This window comes from Colobus angolensis, unplaced genomic scaffold (genome assembly GCF_000951035.1).
Source record: "Colobus angolensis palliatus isolate OR3802 unplaced genomic scaffold, Cang.pa_1.0 Scaffold21, whole genome shotgun sequence".
Lineage (NCBI taxonomy): Eukaryota > Metazoa > Chordata > Mammalia > Primates > Cercopithecidae > Colobus > Colobus angolensis.
Window position 1 is genome coordinate 1,746,535 of NW_012115266.1, and position 19,375 is coordinate 1,765,909.

General features: G+C 42.2%; 1 protein-coding gene across 1 annotated transcript in view; it reads right to left on the minus strand.

The window, feature by feature from the left end:
• PPP6R3 (protein phosphatase 6, regulatory subunit 3) overlaps positions 1-19,375 on the minus strand; it is a 163,063-nt gene that overhangs the window by 91,174 nt on the left and 52,514 nt on the right. Inside the window, exon 2 of the mRNA XM_011942320.1 lies at positions 13,445-13,595. The gene's annotated coding sequence lies outside the window, so the exon portion shown is untranslated. The remainder of the gene's footprint in view (positions 1-13,444; positions 13,596-19,375) is intronic.

Here is a 19,375-nt window from a genome sequence, read left to right on the forward strand (position 1 = left end):
CTCTGGAAAAAGGTGCCACCCTGTCTCTGACACAGGAACTAGGAACTGGTACAGTGGCTAAATTATTTACAAGAGGTAGAACAAGAACATCAGTCTATCTGTCAACTTTGCCAAGGCACTGCTAGTAGATTGCTAGTATATTCAATAAGGGCCCAATTATAATTTATGTGAACCACCTACAACCCTTTGTTTTCATCAAATATACAAATCCCCTCAACCTCTTTTAGGACTATTAAGAATCTTAACAGACCTGGATTCTAACACCAGCTCCACTATTGGCTAGCCCTGAGGCCTTAGGAAAGCTACTTCATCTCTAAGCCTCAGGATCCTTAGCAAATAAACAGGTTGTAGAGAGTCAGTAAGAAAGACCCACAATAGCAGCTAGAACACACAGGCACCAACATACGCACACTCAGGCAAACAGAAGCTACTAGGGCAATGAATATACCCAACAATGAAATCAGTGAGCTTCAAAGTTTCCCAAACTTTCACAGGCACAGCAATGAATAGCTTAGTGCCTTGTCAAAATGCAGTCTTGACTGGGCATGGTGGCTCACGTCTCTAATCTCAGCATTTTGGAAAGCCAAAATGGGCAGATCGCTTGAGCCCAGGAGTTTGAGACCAGCCTGGGCAACAGGCGGCACACACCTGTAGTCCCAGCTACTTGGGAGGCTGAGGTGGGAGAATCACCTGAGCCTGGGAGGTTGAAGCTGTAGTGAGCCATGATCATACCACTGCATACCGCCCTGAACAAGAGTGAAACCCTGTCCTAAAATTTTAAAAAACAAACAAACAAATAAATAAACAAATAAAACACAGTCTCAGATTCTGACGCAATAAAACAGGGCTCAGGCCTGAGATTCTGCATCTCTAGTCCCCAGCTGCTGCTGATGCCTGATTTTAAACCACTGCTGACAGCTGATAATTCATAAATGCAGGATTGTTTTAATCTACATCTTCACAAATTTAAATACATATATTCAAAATAACTATACAGTCATGAAAAACACAGGAAAGCATACTAGTGCAAACGGTACTGTGTTATTTATCTCAGAAACTCCCTCTGAAAAAGCTGGTATTAATGGGTTTTCATTCAACAAGACAGAGGCAGAACATAACATACCATAAAAACGACAAAAGATAAACTATTAGAACTCTGAAGAGAGGAACTACTGGTGATCCTACCCACAAATGAGCAGTCAGCTGTGGGGATGACAAGATCTTCAATGAATTTCAAACTCAAAATCTCCTACTAAAATGAACTTACTCTGCTTAAATGTGGCAACTTTGTATCCAAGAACAATAAACTGTACACTATCAACTGTGAAATAACTGTACCCAGGACTAGCTGGGCCCAGAGCAAAATGTTCAGAGATTCCGAAAAAGATTCAAAGATTATGATGCATTTCAAGACAGAATCCACACAGCAGAGCATTAATCCAAGTGTTTCTGAGCCCTGTGAGACTGCACAGGTCCCACACCCATGAAACCAGCTCTGTCTATACCTTTTAATAACTGGTCCCACTGGAATCTTCAAGATAGCAACACCGAAGTGAATATCTGACATCATATGCCAGACTGGCAATAAACACGCAGAAGATATTTCTAATAGAAGCCGCTGCTACCTAAGCATATGGAGCACACACAGAACAAAAATAGAAGCAGCTGCTTCCGCCCAACAAAACACACGGGAAAGACTTAAGACAACAAAATGTGTTATGACTTTTAATATTATATATTTAACACAACACTACGAAGAAAATATTTGACACACAAATTTCACACGATCTTATACAAAGACATGCAAACACACACTGCCCAAGTTCTAATTCCTATACACCCCAAGTCTCCCTTCAGCACTCCCTTCTCCCACTACTACTAAAACTACTAGAACTACACAAGCTCTACCTGTCATCCAAGTCAGACCTATCTTCTAACAGAAATAATAAATAAACTTATGAGCCACACATTAAATGTTCTAGTAGTCACATCAAAAAGTAAAAGAGAAAAACAAATGATGATATTAAATTTAAAAGTATCTTTAACAGAATATATCCAACAGGGTTATATCATTTCTTTCGGTACTAAGTCTTCCAAATCCAATGTGTATTTTATGCTCACAGTACCTCTCAATTTGAACCAGCCACATTTCAGATGCTCAAGAGTCACACATGGCCAGTGGCTCCTGTACTAGACAGCCCCGCTCTAATGACATTATGATTCAAAGTCTCTCTCAGCACTGAAACGGCCCCCCTCCTTCCACAGCTACAATCACTAATGATGTTTTCCACACAAGGGCCAAAGTGGGGTAGGTAAGAAGAGGTGATAGGCCACGTTTTTCCTCTTTTTTTTTTTTTTGAGACGGAGTCTTGCTCTGTCACCCGAGCTGGAGTGCAGTGGCCGGATCTCAGCTCACTGCAAGCTCCACCTCCCGGGTTTACGCCATTCTCCTGCCTCAGCCTCCCGAGTAGCTGGGACTACAGGCGCCCGCCACCTCGCCCGGCTAGTTTTTTGTATTTTTTAGTAGAGACGGGGTTTCACTGGGTTAGCCAGGATGGTCTCGATCTCCTGACCTTGTGATCCGCCCGTCTCGGCCTCCCAAAGTGCTGGGATTACAGGCTTGAGCCACCGCGCCCGGCCCCTCTTTTCCTCTCTTTTAAAACAGAAATATACAAGTGAAATCATGTATATTCTTGAAATGGAGGCAGACATTCTTCAACTCAAAAAAAGCAGATCACAAGAAAACGAGAACTGCTTTGTAGCCTCTAATATCTAGAAACATTTACACCAATAACAAGAAAGTGTTCAAATCCTTCATCTTGAAATAATGCAAAGAGCTAGATCTTTCATCGAGAGGCACAGGTGGGTCATCGCTGGTTTAGACTTAAGGAGCCAAATTTAAAAACAGATGCACACCAGCTGGGCACGGTGGCTCACGCCTGTAATCCCAGCACTCTGGGCAGCTGAAGTGGGGGGATCACAAGGTCAGGAGTTCAAGATCAGCCTGGCCAAGATGGTGAAACTCCGTCTCCACTAAAAATACAAAAGTTAGCCGGGCGCAGTGGCAGGCAGTTGTAATCCCAGCTACTCAGGAGGCTGAGGCAGGAGAATCGCTTGAACCCGGTCGGCAGAGGCTGCAGTGAGCCGAGATCGTGCCATCGCACTCCAGCCTGGGTGACAGAGTGAGACTTCATCTGAAAAACACACACACACACACACACACACACAAGTACATATCGCTGAGAATTGATTTCATTTTATAAGCTAGTTCAAAATATATTTTCAGAAGAAGGAGCAATGCCCAGGCCATTCAAAAATGTTGGGAAACAAAGATATTTGATTAGTGTGGACAAAAAACTAGAATTCTCACTCAACCTCAAGAAAACAGACCTCACGGCATCCCTTGATTATTCCACAAGCAGCAGACGCGTTTACACCGAACCTCTGGCCAAGTTTATAAGCAGGCTGGGGAACAGGATGTACTGAACAACCAAGCTGAGGCAAGGCTGTTCGTACTGGCTCATCTACTGATGCAGTGTCCAGACACCTGGAGGCTGAGGACTTCCTTCTAGGCTTGGATTCACACATGCAGGAAGGTGAGCTGAACAGTGCCTGACAAGATCCAAATGTAAAACTGCTGGGCTCCAGGAGGGTTTGGTGATTGCTTCCAGGCATGCTAAAAGCTGCATGCCACTAAGAAAGGCCAGGGAGGAAAGTGTCTATTAACAGGAAAAAGTAGAGTCACTCCGACTGAGGTTATCTCTTAGTGTTGCAAGTTAATGAGAAACTCTTCCCCCTGACAGCAAAGCTCAATGCCCAGGGAAATTTTCACAAGAAGGGGCAGAAACATGGAACACAAAGGAGTAAAAGCTGCTCGTCTTTAAAAGCAGCTCTCACTAACTTCTAAGAAAAAAGACCACAAAACACAGCAAGTTCACACAGTAGCTGTTTCTCCATTCTTAGTAAAGGTGTCAATTTCATAAAGGTGCAGCTCCCTAGACACACAAATTAAATCAAATACCAGGTGCACACTAGAGTCAATATATTTCTTTAGAGAAGAGGGCAATACAAACTCAAACCCAGTTTTATTGTATCTCTGCAACTGCTTCTTCCAAAGAAGGTGTCAAAAGCAATCAGCTTTCTACCATCCAGGTATTCCAGAATCTTTTCCAGTTTTAACTTGAAACTGCTTTGATATTTCAAGCTTTTCTTTGAGAATAAATAAAGGAATCAAATCCATTTAATATGCTATAGTAATCAACAGGTATTAAAGTATTAATATGAATTATGCTAAGAAACACAGGAGTAGTATGACAGATGGTCCCTAAAGCCTTGAAAAATACAGTCAAATTGAGAACAGAGAAAACAGAGAAAGGAAGGCATACATTTCAACCTTCTTCCACAGAAAGGTAGCTCAAGGGAGGACAGCCTGGCCAAAAAAGAGCTCATTATATGTCAAGCCTAAGTTGAGCCTCAAAATACTGTATGGAGCATTTAGCAGGTGATGAATGGAGCTGCATAACATATTCCAGGCCAGGCGACACCTCCCTGAAAGCAGTGAACAGGAAGACCCAGTAGCTTCAAGAGTCACAGCAGGGAGAAGATCCTAAGGACAACAAGAAGGAGCCTTTGGGTAGGTGGCAGGATTAGGCTGGCAACACAAGGCCAGATCACAAAGGACTGCGTGTGAATGCGCTGTGCAGACTTGCTGCAGAAGCAGACAGACCAATGAGGTGTTTTTTTTTTTTTTTTTTTTTTGAGACGGAGTCTCGCTCTGTCACCCAGCCTGGAGTGCTGTGGCCGGATCTCAGCTCACTGCAAGCTCCGCCTCCCGGGTTCACGCCATTCTCCTGCCTCAGCCTCCCGGGTAGCTGGGACTACAGGCGCCCGCCACCTCGCCCGGCTAGTTTTTTGTAGTTTTTAGTAGAGACGGGGTTTCACCGTGTTAGCCAGGGTGGTCTCGATCTCCTGACCTCGTGATCCGCCGGTCTCGGCCTCCCAAAGTGCTGGGATTACAGGCTTGAGCCACCGCGCCCGGCCGACCAATGAGTTTTAACTGAGGGAAGCGTGCATTAAAATATCTACAGCAGAAATAAAGTATTTTAATAATATACAAAAACAATTCTGAACAGAAGCAGACATTGGAAGTGATGTGGAGATGACAATGACGCTGTGGTTAGTACACTCTCAACAGAGTTCATATCTCCTACAAAGGTGAAGAGAGAGGGAAGAGGACAAACCTCTTTTGAATATGACTTAAATGTGGGACAAGAAAGGAAGGGGATTAAGATGCACAAGGTGGGGCACTGCAGAAATTGCCCGCCGTGCTAAGACAGACGCTGGAGTCTGCAAGAGCAGATCTAGAGTGTGAATGCGTAACTGTCAACAACGTGAAAGAGAGATTGGAGAGGGGCGAGCCTAATGAAGAGGGGCCCACCAGGGCAGAAGATGATGCCTTGCAATGGCTTCTATGCTCAAAGCCAAGGCATCCGCTACGAGATTTCACACTAAATGACCACTATTCCTCTAATGCCACCAGCATTCTGCCTCCTCCAAGTCTAATTTCCATTTTTTCTTCATTCTGGAGCTGTACTTTGGTATCAAATCATACAAATTTATACTTGCCTTTAGAATTCTAAGCTGTCTGGGAAATACACAACCCTCAGAAGGCAAATGCCTATATATACCCTGTACTAACTCCAAATACACTGCTAGGATGCTAACAGCAAGACAAGATGTACAACCTTATCACTCACTTCGCTTTTATATTTAAAAAGTCAACCACCAACCAAAAAATCCAGTCTTACTTTTGTCAACTAGTTCAAATTAAAGCAACTACAGTAACACGTTCCTCTACAAATTCTCATTATGAAAGTTTGAATGTACAGGAATTTCTGTGCCTATTTTCCACAATTTCAAAAACTTCAGTCCAAGTATATGCAAAGCATGGGTTATTTATACTAAGAACAAGTTTTGCTGAAGTGAGACTGAGGGGTTGTGTGGGGAAAGGCAAGTAAAGAGGATGGCACAAGGGTAGTCGAGTTTTTGCCAGGAGTCTTCTTAAGAGACCAAGGAAACCGAGGAGAGGCAAGGAATACCCAGCTGGATCCAGATGCATGTGTGCATGCTGGAGGTGAGGATGTGTGAATACAGGTAAGATGGTATGATAAAAGTCAACGTTAGCCAGGCCCAGTGGCTCACATCTGTAATCTCAGCACTTTGTGGGGGATGGTGGTAGGTGGATCACTTCAGTCCAGGAGTTCAAGACAAGCCTAGGCAACAAAGGGAGATCTTGTCTCCACCATAGAAAGTACAAAAACTTAGTCGGGCATGGTGGTGCACACCTATAGTCCTAGTTACTCAGGAGGCTGAGGTGGAAGGATCACTTGAGCCTGGGAAGCAGAGATCACGCCACTGCACTCCAGCCTGGCTAATAGAGTAAGACCCTGTCTCAAAATTTTTAAAAAAATTTTAAGTCAAAGGCAAATCAGTAAATTCTCATGGGTCCTAGAAAGGTTTCCCATCTGAAGCATCCAAGATTCTTGGAATCTCTGAAACTGGATAGGATTCCAAGAGCAAACAAATGAGTCAAACATCAGAAAGGAAGCAACAGGTTACTGGAGGAGAGTAGGAAACATGGTTATGATTGACATGGCTATTTGCAACAACACAAAAAGTTTTTTTTTTTGTTTTGTTTTTGTTTTTTTTTTTTTTTGAGGCGGAGTCTCGCTCTGTCGCCCGGACTGGAGTGCAGTGGCCAGATCTCAGCTCACTGCAAGCTCCGCCTCCTGGGTTTACGCCATTCTCCTGCCTCAGCCTCCCGAGTAGCTGGGACTACAGGCGCCCGCCACCTCGCCCGGTTAGTTTTTGTATTTTTAGTAGAGACGGGGTTTCACCGTGTTAGCCAGGATGGTCTCGATCTCCTGACCTCGTGATCCGCCCGTCTCGGCCTCCCAAAGTGCTGGGATTACAGGCTTGAGCCACCGCGCCCGGCCCACAAAAAGTTTTTAAGTCTCCAAAACTGAAGAGATACGAGGTGGCCCTCAGCAAATGAAAAATGGTGAACTGCTTGGCTAGAAAGGGAATTCCATACTAACGTGGTGAAGGGAAAACTTGGAAAATCCAAGTCAGTGAAGTTTATATTAAGTGAAACCCAGTTATGTGCCATTTATGATTCACCCAACCTGAGGTAAGTGACAATGGTCATTTATTATTTAAATATCTTACAGACAATGTACCCAAAGAAAATGGCCTTTCCTAATCCAGCAGAAATTCAGGAGCACACTGAGATGCTTTTGGCAAATGGTCAAAAGGAAGCAGTCTTCAGATTAAGAAAAGAGCTATCAAATTTATTTTGTGGTTATAACCAATTCCACAATGAAAGACAGAATTGGCAACTTGGTCACAAAAAAATCTTTTAAAAGCCAGTTTCTTAAAATTTTAGCTATTATCGTCAATCTTCCTTCCCTAGCAAACTTTGATCAGACTGTATATAATCCTTAAGTATTCAGGGCTATCTCAACAGCCTCAGAAAAGCAGCAATAAACTGTTAACATTCAGGAAGTTATTTCTTTTGTAAATGTTTTACACTATGCAACTTAATGTGCAAGAAAAGTTAAAGTAGATTCGTAGACTACTGAGACTGCTCAGGAATAAAAGCTCAACAGAGAATGGTCTTTATAGCTCCTTATGAAAAACAATCTTCAATCTCTCCTAGCTATTCCACAATTACATTAACTGTCTGGACACTGCAACTTTATATAAAGGTGGAAACATAATTATTAACAGCAGCTACCAATTATTAGGTGCCTACCACACTGCCAGACTCTGGGCTTCATGCTTTTAGATACAAGATACTCTATACCTTCATGGTTTTGTTCTCATTTTGCAGATGGAAAAACTAAAATTCTGAGAGGCCAAATGACTTACTACTAAAGACCAGAGCTAGTAAACATGCTAGCAGAACAGAAACCCAGGTATGACTAGCTCCAAAGTGTGCACTCTTCCTAGTCAAAGCAGCAGTCATCAAGAGCATGACCCCAGCCCAGCTCAGCTGTGTGTGACCTCAGCTTGTAGAAGGCAGCAACAGCAGGTCACTCTTGCAATCCAATGGCTCTCAGGACAAGTTCATGAAGAGGAACCGTATGTCTCCGTGCACAGGGTGGAGAATCACCTCCCAGACAAGAGAGTTGGGCATTCAGCCTGAAGAGTGCTAGTAGTGGCTCTGGACAAGCTCAGCTCTTGTGGCCAGAGGCTCTGATGACATGGATTCGCAGGATGCCACAGGCTTGCCAGAATGCACAGAAAACACAAAGCTAAGAGGAAGAGCTAACACTAGGCAAGTCAGCAGTCACACTGTTTGACACAACAAATCAAGAAAAATGTATTTAACATGAATGAATATAAAGTCCTTTTCAGACAAAAACTGAAAAACAAGATGGGAAGGCGGCCAGGGAGAAGAAAACTGCTGAAGTGAAGAAAAGAAACAAAAAAGTCCAAAGATTTCAGCTGATTATAAATCCAATAGAAAGTTCTAATATTATGATGTAACTAACAAGCAAAGAAATCTCAGAATATAGTAATAGATAAACAATGTCTGGGACCTGAGGAGAAACTAATTCCACTGTGGCCTGCCCTGAGTATATCACGTCACACCAGGAAATAGCAGATCCTGTTCTGAAGGAAAACGAAGAGTCTGGCAACCACATGGCCTCCAAAGAGATGGTCAGGGCAGCAGAAAGGCTCACTACTTGGAGGGATAAAGTAACTACCTCTGAATATATTTAAAAGCTTAGAAGAAAAGACCTGTCTTGTATTGTACCCAAGGATGAAATAAGAACCAGTAAGTAAAAAGTGCAAATTATGTGCAAGCAGTAGAAGCAAAACTTGCTAAAGATGAGGGCTGTGCCCGCATGCGAGGCCCGTCAAATGGAGGTGCCCTGGCAAAGCCTGGATGATTTTCTATGAGAACAAAAGGAGTTTCTGTTCTGGACAGGAAAGTTGTACTAAATGATTAACATGCTATTTTATAAATATCTTCCCAAAATCTATTGGATATAAAAGGTACAATACATGGCTACATTTGGGCTGACATGGAGCTCCAGTAAGAAAATAGAAAAGATTATGCAACCTTCCAGATGCTTAGTGGGTTGAACCCCACGCATTCTTCACTGCTCTGGAAACTCTAGTAACACAACAAAATAAAGGACAAAGGAGAAAAAAGGAAATGACAGCCAAGAACACCAACAAATTCATGAAAAGACAAAAAACTTAAAACAATTTAGGAAGTCCAATATTCAAATAAAAGAAGTTTTAGAATAACATATTATAATATATCACCCACCTCTTGGCCAAGGAAAAAAAAAAAGGTCGGGGGTGGTGGGGGTAGGGGCACGGGTAGGAAACAGAAGAAAGCAATTTTCCCAGAGCTTAACAAATGTGGCTCTCCTTAGGGCCTGCACAGGCCAACACAATGAGCGGTGGGTGCGACAGATTCTCCCAATGTACTGAGTGTAGTTCCATGGTAGCAGAAATGAAGAATCTAAACCTTCTAGTGATGGGTGCGGAGGAGGGGGACTCACAAAAACAACACAAAAAAAGGACCATAACTTAGTATCAATTATTGAAACCAACATTTTCAGACATGGAAGGTCTGACGGATCTATTCACACTTTCTCAGGTAGCTACTGGAGAATGTTCTTCACCAAAACATGACAACACATGAAACAGAACTAGGAGACATCAAGAGACAGACAACTCCCAGAAGACAGGTGAGGAGAAACACCAGCAACTACGGAGAAGGTCAAGTGCAACCAGTACAGAGGAAGGCATGAGGCAGAGGGTTTGGAAAAAGTGAGTCCAAGAAAGAGACACAGCTGACTGCCAGATGTATCTGACCACACTGAAGAGAATTTTGCAAATTTTGTTAGGGATTTTGGGAATAATTAACCAAAATATACATACCTTTAATACTGACTTTATCCAAAAGGTGAAGGAGGGAAGGAAATATCCATGTAAGAACTAAAACCTCCTCTTCATAATTAGAAGACAAGTAGATTAGAAACAGCTACATATAGGCAAATTATTTAGAAATGTGGAAATAAGAGAAAACAGCTAAGAGATGAAGGTGGCAGTCCCAAATGAGTAATTCAAAGATGAGAAAGATGGAACAATTGTTATCTTTTGCTATAAACCTTGCAATATACCTCTGACTTTTTAGCCTCCACGAACAGTCTTCATGAAAGAACTACAGGCAGAATATTTCCAAAGAAGTTGAGAAAAGACAACCTACAGTAGAATCTGACAGGACATGCTACAACTGATTGTGGTTGTGTACAGAACAATAAAGGGCGTAGTTCAACAAACTTAGAAAACTTACAAAAATTTAAGGTGTTTAAAGCTTACAGTTATTCTTTGATTATTCACCAGCAGGCATGTGGAGACTTTTGAAATCCATCACCTGTTACTGAACCAGTAGCACCAACAGTAAACTTCATTCACTCATGGACTTAACCATCCTGGCTTGCCCTCTGACACAGCAGCTTGATGTGGTAAAGTTTTATTGTCATTTTTTGAGCACAGGGCAAAGACTGAAATTTTTCTGAACAAGAACAGCTGTGAATGACAATTACTGAACACTAGACAGCTGTAGAAATCTGCCTTTGCTGAAGTCTCAATGGCTGACATGTGAATCATCTACTACATTAATGTCATTTAAACAAATTTCTCTGGTTGATAAGGAAGGTCAAGCTGCTTCATACGCTTCCTGTAGGAGATGAGCTCTCCATTCCTATAAAAAATTGGCAGTGGACATGTTTTCTGAGCTGAAACTACAGTTACATAGCATTTTGCAGACCCTGATGCAAAGGCAAAGGAAATCTCCATATTTCAAAATCCATTTAGGTGTGCAATTAAGGAGCTTTCACCTAAACTATAATTAGAAATGATTAATTTACTACGTAATGACATGCTAAAAAGTAAGTATCAATAGAAGAATCCAACAGAATTCTACATATGCCTTCCAAATAACGAATATACTCAACTGAAGTAATATGCTTGGGGATTGATAGAGAATGTGGGAGTACCTACCTGTGTAAAAAGACATTTCCAAAGATGAAAAATGTTAAAACCTTGCTGCAGACCAATATTAATAGATTAGATGTACCTTTGCAATAGATTTTGATGAGAGCAACTCTAACTTTAAAGACCAATTAGGTGAAATATTATCCCCCTAGAAAAAAGAATTCCAGTCTTCTCACTAATAAGAGAGAGCTGTATTACAGAAAACTGAATTCAATTATTACATTTTGAATCTCATCAAAAACAAAGCCTGTGAAAATTTGTTGTGTCTCTTGGTATATAAATACCTTCATAAAATCCTCTTTTTTGCCTCTTCGCCCACAAAACCTAAAATATTTATTATCTGGCCTTTGCAATAAATGCTTTGTTTGCCAGTCCCTGGTCTAAAATGCCCTATACCCACAGTGCTGTTCCTCTCCAGGAACCCTCGTAACCATCTGGTGTTGATTCTAGGACTCCTGCAGACTGTGAAGGGTTCACTCTAGTGTGGGACAGCATGCTGACGAGCAGAGATGTGTAAAAGAAGGAGGAGGAGGATTAACTAAAGGTAAGAAATTGTTCCGCAAGCTGCCAAAGTGAAGAATCTCTATCAGCAAAGGAAAACAAAATAAACAACAAGGAGGGAGAGAGGGAAAGTCCCAAAAATATTATCCTGAGAAACGCCTCTGACATTTTAGCTCCTACCACCAAACAATTAATGATACCTATATTTTGTGAAAAGTACTAAAGACACAAAGAAGTTAAAGCTGCTTACTCACAAAATACTTAAAACGTAGTTAAAGAGAAAAAAATAATTCTAAAATAACTTCATTGAGATGCTCTGAGAGTTCACAAAGGAGTGACCACAAGGGAACTGGAATAATCCAAGGTGGTTTGACAGAAAAGGCAGGAAGAAAGCTGAGCCCCAGAAGACGTGAATTCAAATACAAAGAACAACAATAAAACTCTATGAGGCCGGGTGCAGTGGCTCAGGCCTGTAATACCAGCACTGTGGGAGGCCTAGGCAGGCGGATCACTTGAGGCCAGGAGTCCAAGACCAGGCTGGCCAACATAGTGAGACTCCGTCTCTACTAAAAATACAAAAATTAGCCAGGCGTGGTGGTGTGCACCTGTAATCCCAGCTACCCAGGAGGCCAAGACAGGAGAATTGCTTGAACCCAGGAGGTGGAGGTTGCAGTGAGTCGAGATTGCGCCACTGCACTCTGGCCTGGGCAACGGAGCAAGACCCTATCTCAAAAACAAACAAACAAAAAAACTCTATGAGACAAGGAGCCACAAGGGGAATGAATATTTGCAGAGAATTCTCCACATGGGATTCAGGCAGAAGAATATGGAGGTGAAGTTGAGGAAATCCGAAGTTGTGAACAAGAATCTGAATATCGGGGGCAAGAATAGGACGTCACTGTTTAAATGCAAGGGGAACTGCAAGGGTTGAGTAGGACTGTTCTTCAGGGGCTGGGGCTGAGGAGACATCATATGCAAAATAGTATTTTAGATGCCTATGAAACATCCACCTGGCAGTTAGAAGCACAGACCCCTCACAGCAAAACCACCATAGGATCTCCCCAGGCAACAAAGTCTGACCTAGCTTTGCAGCAGTGGAAACAAAAAGAAAAAGACAGTTGCAAGAGTCAAGAGTAGAATCAACAGGCCCTGGTAAATCACTGCTCATCAGGATAAAAACAAAGCCGAGTAAAAAGTGACTAAAATTTCAAGTCTTAGAGCTAGCACCAGTTCAGGAAGGTAGATGATTAAATGATTTTTGTCTACCTTCTAGAGAAACAATGGGGACAAACGAAATTTGATTAACTATGCTTGCATGTCCCCCAAAAGGAACTACTGTGCCGCTTCTGCCACTTCCTAGTAAGTGTCAACTGGGCCAGAAGTCTAATATGCAAATTCAATCTCTAATCTTTAATAAAAAGTTCTAAAGTGATAGAGATTAGGACTCTGAAACACACAAGTGACTGACCAGAAGTCAAATGTCCTTCGCTGGTATAAAACAGAAACAAACACAAAGAGCGAGCCCCGGTGCCCTGGAAGTAGTGGCCTGGGTGGCGACTCTTTCTCTGCATGCTGCTACTTCAGCTTACTAGGCCTGGCTGGTCTTTGGCACCCCTCTCAATAACCCCCTGTAAACTTAGAATCCCTTGAGTTCTGCAGATTTAAGATATACCAAAGCGGACTAAAGAGGGTGTCATTTAACTTCCTAAAAATACCACAGTACCACAGAACCATACTGCACCTAGCTCAGAGAGACTGGTCTCCACCTGGTTTGCTATGACTCCAGGGTCTCACAACAGAACCACAGCTTTCCTTGATGTCATTAATGGAAGAAAACTCCTGCTAATCGTAATGTTCTTACCTTTCAAAACAAGTTTAAAAATTAAAAGAAATGTTTTCTTCTTGGTGGCTCCTTGCCCATTACAGGTTATCCTGGTAACAGTTTTCCTCCAATTTACCGCATTAGCAGATTAGCAGGAATAAAGTGGGATATGGATATGAAACAAGCTCTCCTGTAAAAGAAAAAAAAAAAGCAGATAATCACATTTAATGATAGCTGCCATTAAAGCATACTGGGTCAGGGTCTTGGGTCACACAGAATTATACCACAGGGAATTGAAAAGTTTTAGTTAATCATTAAAATTTTTCTATACGAACATAAGAAAAAAGGCACGGTCAGCTCTCTACCTTAGCCTTTACCCTACATCCCAGTATCCTACATTCCAGCTTTTATCCTACTTTACAATAGCTCAGAAGTAAATACAGATGTCATAATAGCACTATCAATGAGTGAAGAAGAAAAATACATATTCTCACCTTTGTCTTCTGAAAACATCAATTCTATTCTTATCCAACATAGGGTCCACTATAAAGGCACCACACTTTAAAACACTAAAATTTTACAATTTCCTTCCTTTAAATGCCCCCTAGCAGTCCACTTAATACGTTTAATAATAATGTCAGGAAGCATGACATTAAGATCACTGAAGTTCTAGCTATACTCAAATTAAATCTCTAATGTCAATTAACCAAACACTGCACATGAAAAGGACAGAAATTATCTTCCAAGGCACGCACTTCATATATAGCTTAATATTGCAGAAAAAGACTTAAACTGTGGACATTGAATTAATTAGAATTATTCTAAGTAGTGAAGCCTGACAGGGCCAAAAAAAAAAAAAAAAACAGAAATCTTCTAAGAATGCAATCTACAAGGCATCTCCAAAACAACACCGTTCACCTAATGTCTTTCCCCCATAAAACTCATACTACATTGTGGTATCAACATTTTTCAAGTAAGATAATAAATAATGTTAAACATTTGTTAAAACAAAATCAATCAACAAAAATAACAATAACAAGCCTAGGTGCAAATTAAAATGAGGATATTTAATTTTAAAAATAAAATATTTTACCAGTTAGGTGGTTTTTGAATATACACTGCAAAAAGTATAATCATCCAAATTTTTGCTTAAAATGAGAACAGACCATGTGGCTGTGCTGCTGGAGTCCTTAGACAAAACAGAAAGGTCCTCTATGGCAAATCCCTCTTCCCTCCAATTTAGGATGTGTATCACATCTAAAGTCCTATTTCCTTAGTTTCCTCTCATCTGAAACAGTTCAACGTTTTTTTCCATTCATTTCACTGACATCTTCGAAGAATATGGGTTACGTGTTTCTGGCAGTAGTACTACATAAATGAAGCTTTGTTTCTCCCGGAGCATCACAGAAAGAGACACGATGATGTCAATTTGCCCCATTATTGGTGATAATTTCAATCACTTGGTTAAAATTATATTTGCCAGATTTCCTCACTGTAAAGTGAGCATTTTCCTTAGTAATTCATAATCTATAGAACAATACTTAGAGACTATGCTCTTAGAACGTTCATCCAGTAATTTTAGTGCCAACTGGCAACTGTTGTCTAAATCAACTGATACTCAGTTATGAAAATGATGAGGTTTTTGAGGCAGTCTGTCGTTCCTCCTGGCATTCAAACTTCAGTGAGGGATGCTCCCTTCTTCCCACTTTTTTTTTTTTTTGAGACAGAGTCTCGCTCTGTCGCCCAGGCTACAGTGCAGTGGCGTGATCTCGACTCACTGCAAGCTCCGCCTTCTGGGTTCACATCATTCTCCTGCCTCAGCCTCCCCAGCAGCTGAACTACAGGCGCCTCACTGCAAGCTCCGCCTCCCAGGCTCACGCCATTCTCCCGCCTAGCTTCCCGAGTAGCTGGGACTACAGGCGCCCGCCACCATGCCCGGCTAAATTTTTGTATTCTTAGTAGAGATGGGGTTTCACCGTGGTCTCGATCTCCTGACCTCATGATCCGCCCGCCTCGGCCTCCCAAAGTGCTGGGATTACAGGCGTGAGCCACCGCGCCCGGCCCTTTCCCACTTATTCTTTCCTTATGTCATCAGTATGGACTCACAGATTCGTATTTTACTAACTTTTATTTTTTATTTTTGAAGACAGGGTCTTACTCTCTCACCCAGGCTGGAGTGCAGTGGTGCGATCTCAGCTCACTGCAACCTCCACCACCTGGGCTCAAGTGATCCTCCTGCCTCAACCTCCTGAAAAGCTGCGATTACAAGCATCACCATCATGCCTGCTTAGTTTTTATATTTTTTGTAGAGACGGGATTTCACCTTGTTGGCCAGGCTGGTCTCAAAACTCCTGACCTCAAGTGATCCATCTGCCTTGGCCTCCCAAAGTTCCGGGATTACAGGTGTGAGCCACTGTGCCTGGCCAATTAACATCATTATTCACTCTGATGTTCAAATTGTTCCACATTTGGCCAGTGGGATGCTCTTGTGTGCTTTTCATAGTTCTCAAGCACTTCCTCATTTCCTCATGTAACATGTTCTGGATTTGTCCTATGCATTCTCTGTTAGACTATGAAATCTGCCATTTCTCCAGAGTCTTGGTTCCTTTTAGTGGGGGATATAATTTAGAAATGAAGGTCTGAGAGCAAAGTACGTTCAAAGATACTGGGGCTGGCACTTCCTCTGTCCTTTTATAGTGAACAAAGCTGGGAAGGAATGTCAATTTCCTATGTTCCAACTCTGTTGTGTATCCCTGACTTTTAAATATGAATAAAAATCAGGGATTACCAGACACCTCCAGAAAGCCTCCACCAGAAAAAGTAGCAAAACAAACAGAAAAATGCAAGTTAAGAGGAAAAGACAATCAGAAAACAGGAAAGAAAACTGAAAGCCTAAAATGGAACATTTTAGCAACATTTTCCAACACCCAACCCACAGGGTAGGTTCTTAAAAAAAAAAAAAAAAAGAGAGAGAACAAAAAACAGAAGGGAGGAAATCAGATAAATAATTCCCAAAAATGTTCCTGAAAACAGACCCACACCAAGGAACATTACTGTTAAACTGCATGACCCTGGCACAAAGAAGAGCCTGGGTCTTCTACAACCAAAAATATGAATAGTTTCAGATTTCTCAAGAACAGAAAACAAAAAAGTAAAGTAACACAACACACCCATTAGGATGGCTACTATAGGGAAAGAAGAAAAAAAAAAAACAGGAAATAAGTGTCCATTAAAGACGTGGAGAAACTGGAACTCTTGCGCACCACTGGTGGGAATGTAAAATGGCACAGCAGCTATGGAAAAACCATATGTTCATTCCTCAAAAAATTAAAAATAGAATTACTATATGACCCAGCACGTCCACTTCTGGTTCTACACTCAAAAGAACTGAAGGCAGGGTCTTGAAAAGACAATGGTGTACCGTGTTCACGGCAGCATTCCTCACAACAGCTAAAACATGGAAGTAACCCAAGTGTCCATCGACAGACAAATGGGCAAGTGAAGTATGGCAGAGATGGAGCATCCCTGTCCAAAATGCTTGAGACCAGAAGTATTTCAGATTTCCATTTTTTTGCATTTTTAAATATTTGCATATATATAACGAGGTATCTTGGGATAGGGCCCAAATCTAAACATATAATCAAGTTGTGTTTAAAGTATACCTTATACATATATCCTAAAGGTAATTTTACACGCTATTTTAAATAAACTGTGTATTGTGTGTCTATATTTTAACTGCAGCCAGTCACATGAGGTCACGTGTTGTACGAGGTCAGGTGTGGAATCTTCCACTTGTGGCATCGTGTCGGCACTCAAAAAGTTTCAGACTTTGAAGCATTTCGAATTTTCCAATTAGGGATGCTTAACCTGTATATACATGCAATGGAATATTAGTCAGTCTTAAAAAGGAAATTTTGATATATGCTACGATGTGGATGAACCATAAAAACGTGCCAAGTAAAATAAACCAGTCACAAAAATGACAAAAATGTCTTTTGATAAAGGCACAAGACTATGTAATTCCAACTTATTGGAGGTACTCAGAATAGTCAAAATCAGAGCCAGAAAGCAGAATAGGAGATGGAGGATGGTGATGACTGCACAATGTTACGAAGGTATACTATTAAACCGTACACTTAAAATGGCTAAGATGGCAAATTTTGTTAGATGTATTTTATTACAATAAAAAAATGATGAGGCAATGTCTAAAGAATTCTGAAGAGATGCGTTCTGGCTGAATGTCTGTTCCCCCACTCTTCCATTCATATGTTGAAGTCCTAACTCCCAGCATTGTTATATTTGGAGAAAGAAAGTAATTACAGTTAAATGGGATCATAAGGGTGGGGCCCTGATTCGACAGGATTAGCGTCCTTATGAGACACCACATGCACATGAACCCAAGGAAAGGCCATGTTGAGACAGTCTGGGCCATAATCTCGAAAGACACAATCTTGAATGCCACAATCCTGAATGCTGAATGCTCATCTGCAGTGGATTCTAATTATTGACTGGATAACTTTGTGAACATTAGAATTCTGGGCGTGTTGGCTGGGCGTGGGGGCTCACACCTGTAATCCCAGCACTTTGAGAGGCCGAGACGGGCGGATCATGAGGTTAGGAGATCGAGACCATCCTGGCGAACATGGTGAAACCCTGTCTCTACTGAAATACAAAAAAAATTAGCTGGGCGTGGTGGCGGGTGCCTGTAGTCCCAGCTACTGGGGGGGGAGCTGAGGCAGGAGACTGGCATGAACCCAGGAGGCGGAGCTTGCAGTGAGCCGAGATCGCACCACTGCACTCCAGCCTGGGCGACAGTGACAGAGCGAGACTCTGTCTCAAAAAAAAAAAAAAAAAGAATTCTGGGAGTGTTTTTGAATGTCGGTTTGTAAGCTCTTCTGAGCTGGTATGACTTTTCTTTCTCGTCTCTATGCTCTTCTCATTGTTTCAGGATTGCCCGCCCCCCACCCACCACCTCACCCCGCCAGCTCCTGGTTCTTTGTCCCGGCCATCTCCTGTGGTACTGCGCTGTGTCGGCCTTGTGGAGACCCTGAGGAGGTCATGGATGGAGTTACCAAGCCCCAGCAGGCTGGTCCAGTTCCTGGCCTCCACAAAGTATGTGTCCTTTTACCTCGGGAGACCAGCTGCTCTGTAAAAGCTGCAGCCCCCAACAGAATTTGGCCTGTTTTCTGCTCGTTTCACAAGAGAGTGAGCCCCCCTGGCTCCAGCTGCCCACCTGCATGAAGCTCTGTTAATGGCTGGGACCCCCGCAGCGCCTGGGCCCTGCGCCTGCTGCTGGGCCTGGGCTTCAGCTTCTCTCCAATTCCCACCTACTCCACATCTGGTCCTGGGAGATGTTCTTTCCTTTTGAGCCTGAAAGATCAAAAGCTCTAAAGTCTAAAATCCTGAAAATTACAATTCCAAAAGATCAAAATCCAAAAACTATAATTCTGGAAAAAATAATTTAAAAAAAACTTTTCAAAGACGTGTATTTACGTTTTTAAAGGGGGATTTCAGGCCAGGCATGGTGGCTCACTCCTGTAATCCCAGCACTTTGGGAGGCTGAGGTCCTGAGGTCAGGAGTTCAATACCAGCCTGGCCAACACGGTGAAACCCCATCTCTACTACAAATACAAAAATTAGCCGGGCGTGGTGGTGCACGCCTGTAATCCCAGCTACTCGGGAGCCTGGGGCAGGAGAATCACTTGAACCTGGTAGGCAGAAGTTGCAGTGAGCTGAGCTCACGCCACTGTACTGCAGTCTGGGTAACAGAGTGAGACTCCATCTCAAGAAATAAAAATTAAAGGGTATTTGAGAAACATAAAAAAATAAGAGAACACGTCATAGGTCACTTTACACAATAAAATAGGCAATAATCAGGCCAGGCGTGGTGGCTCAAGCCTGTAATCCCAGCACTTTGGGAGGCCGAGACGGGCAGATCACGAGGTCAGGAGATCGAGACCATCCTGGCTA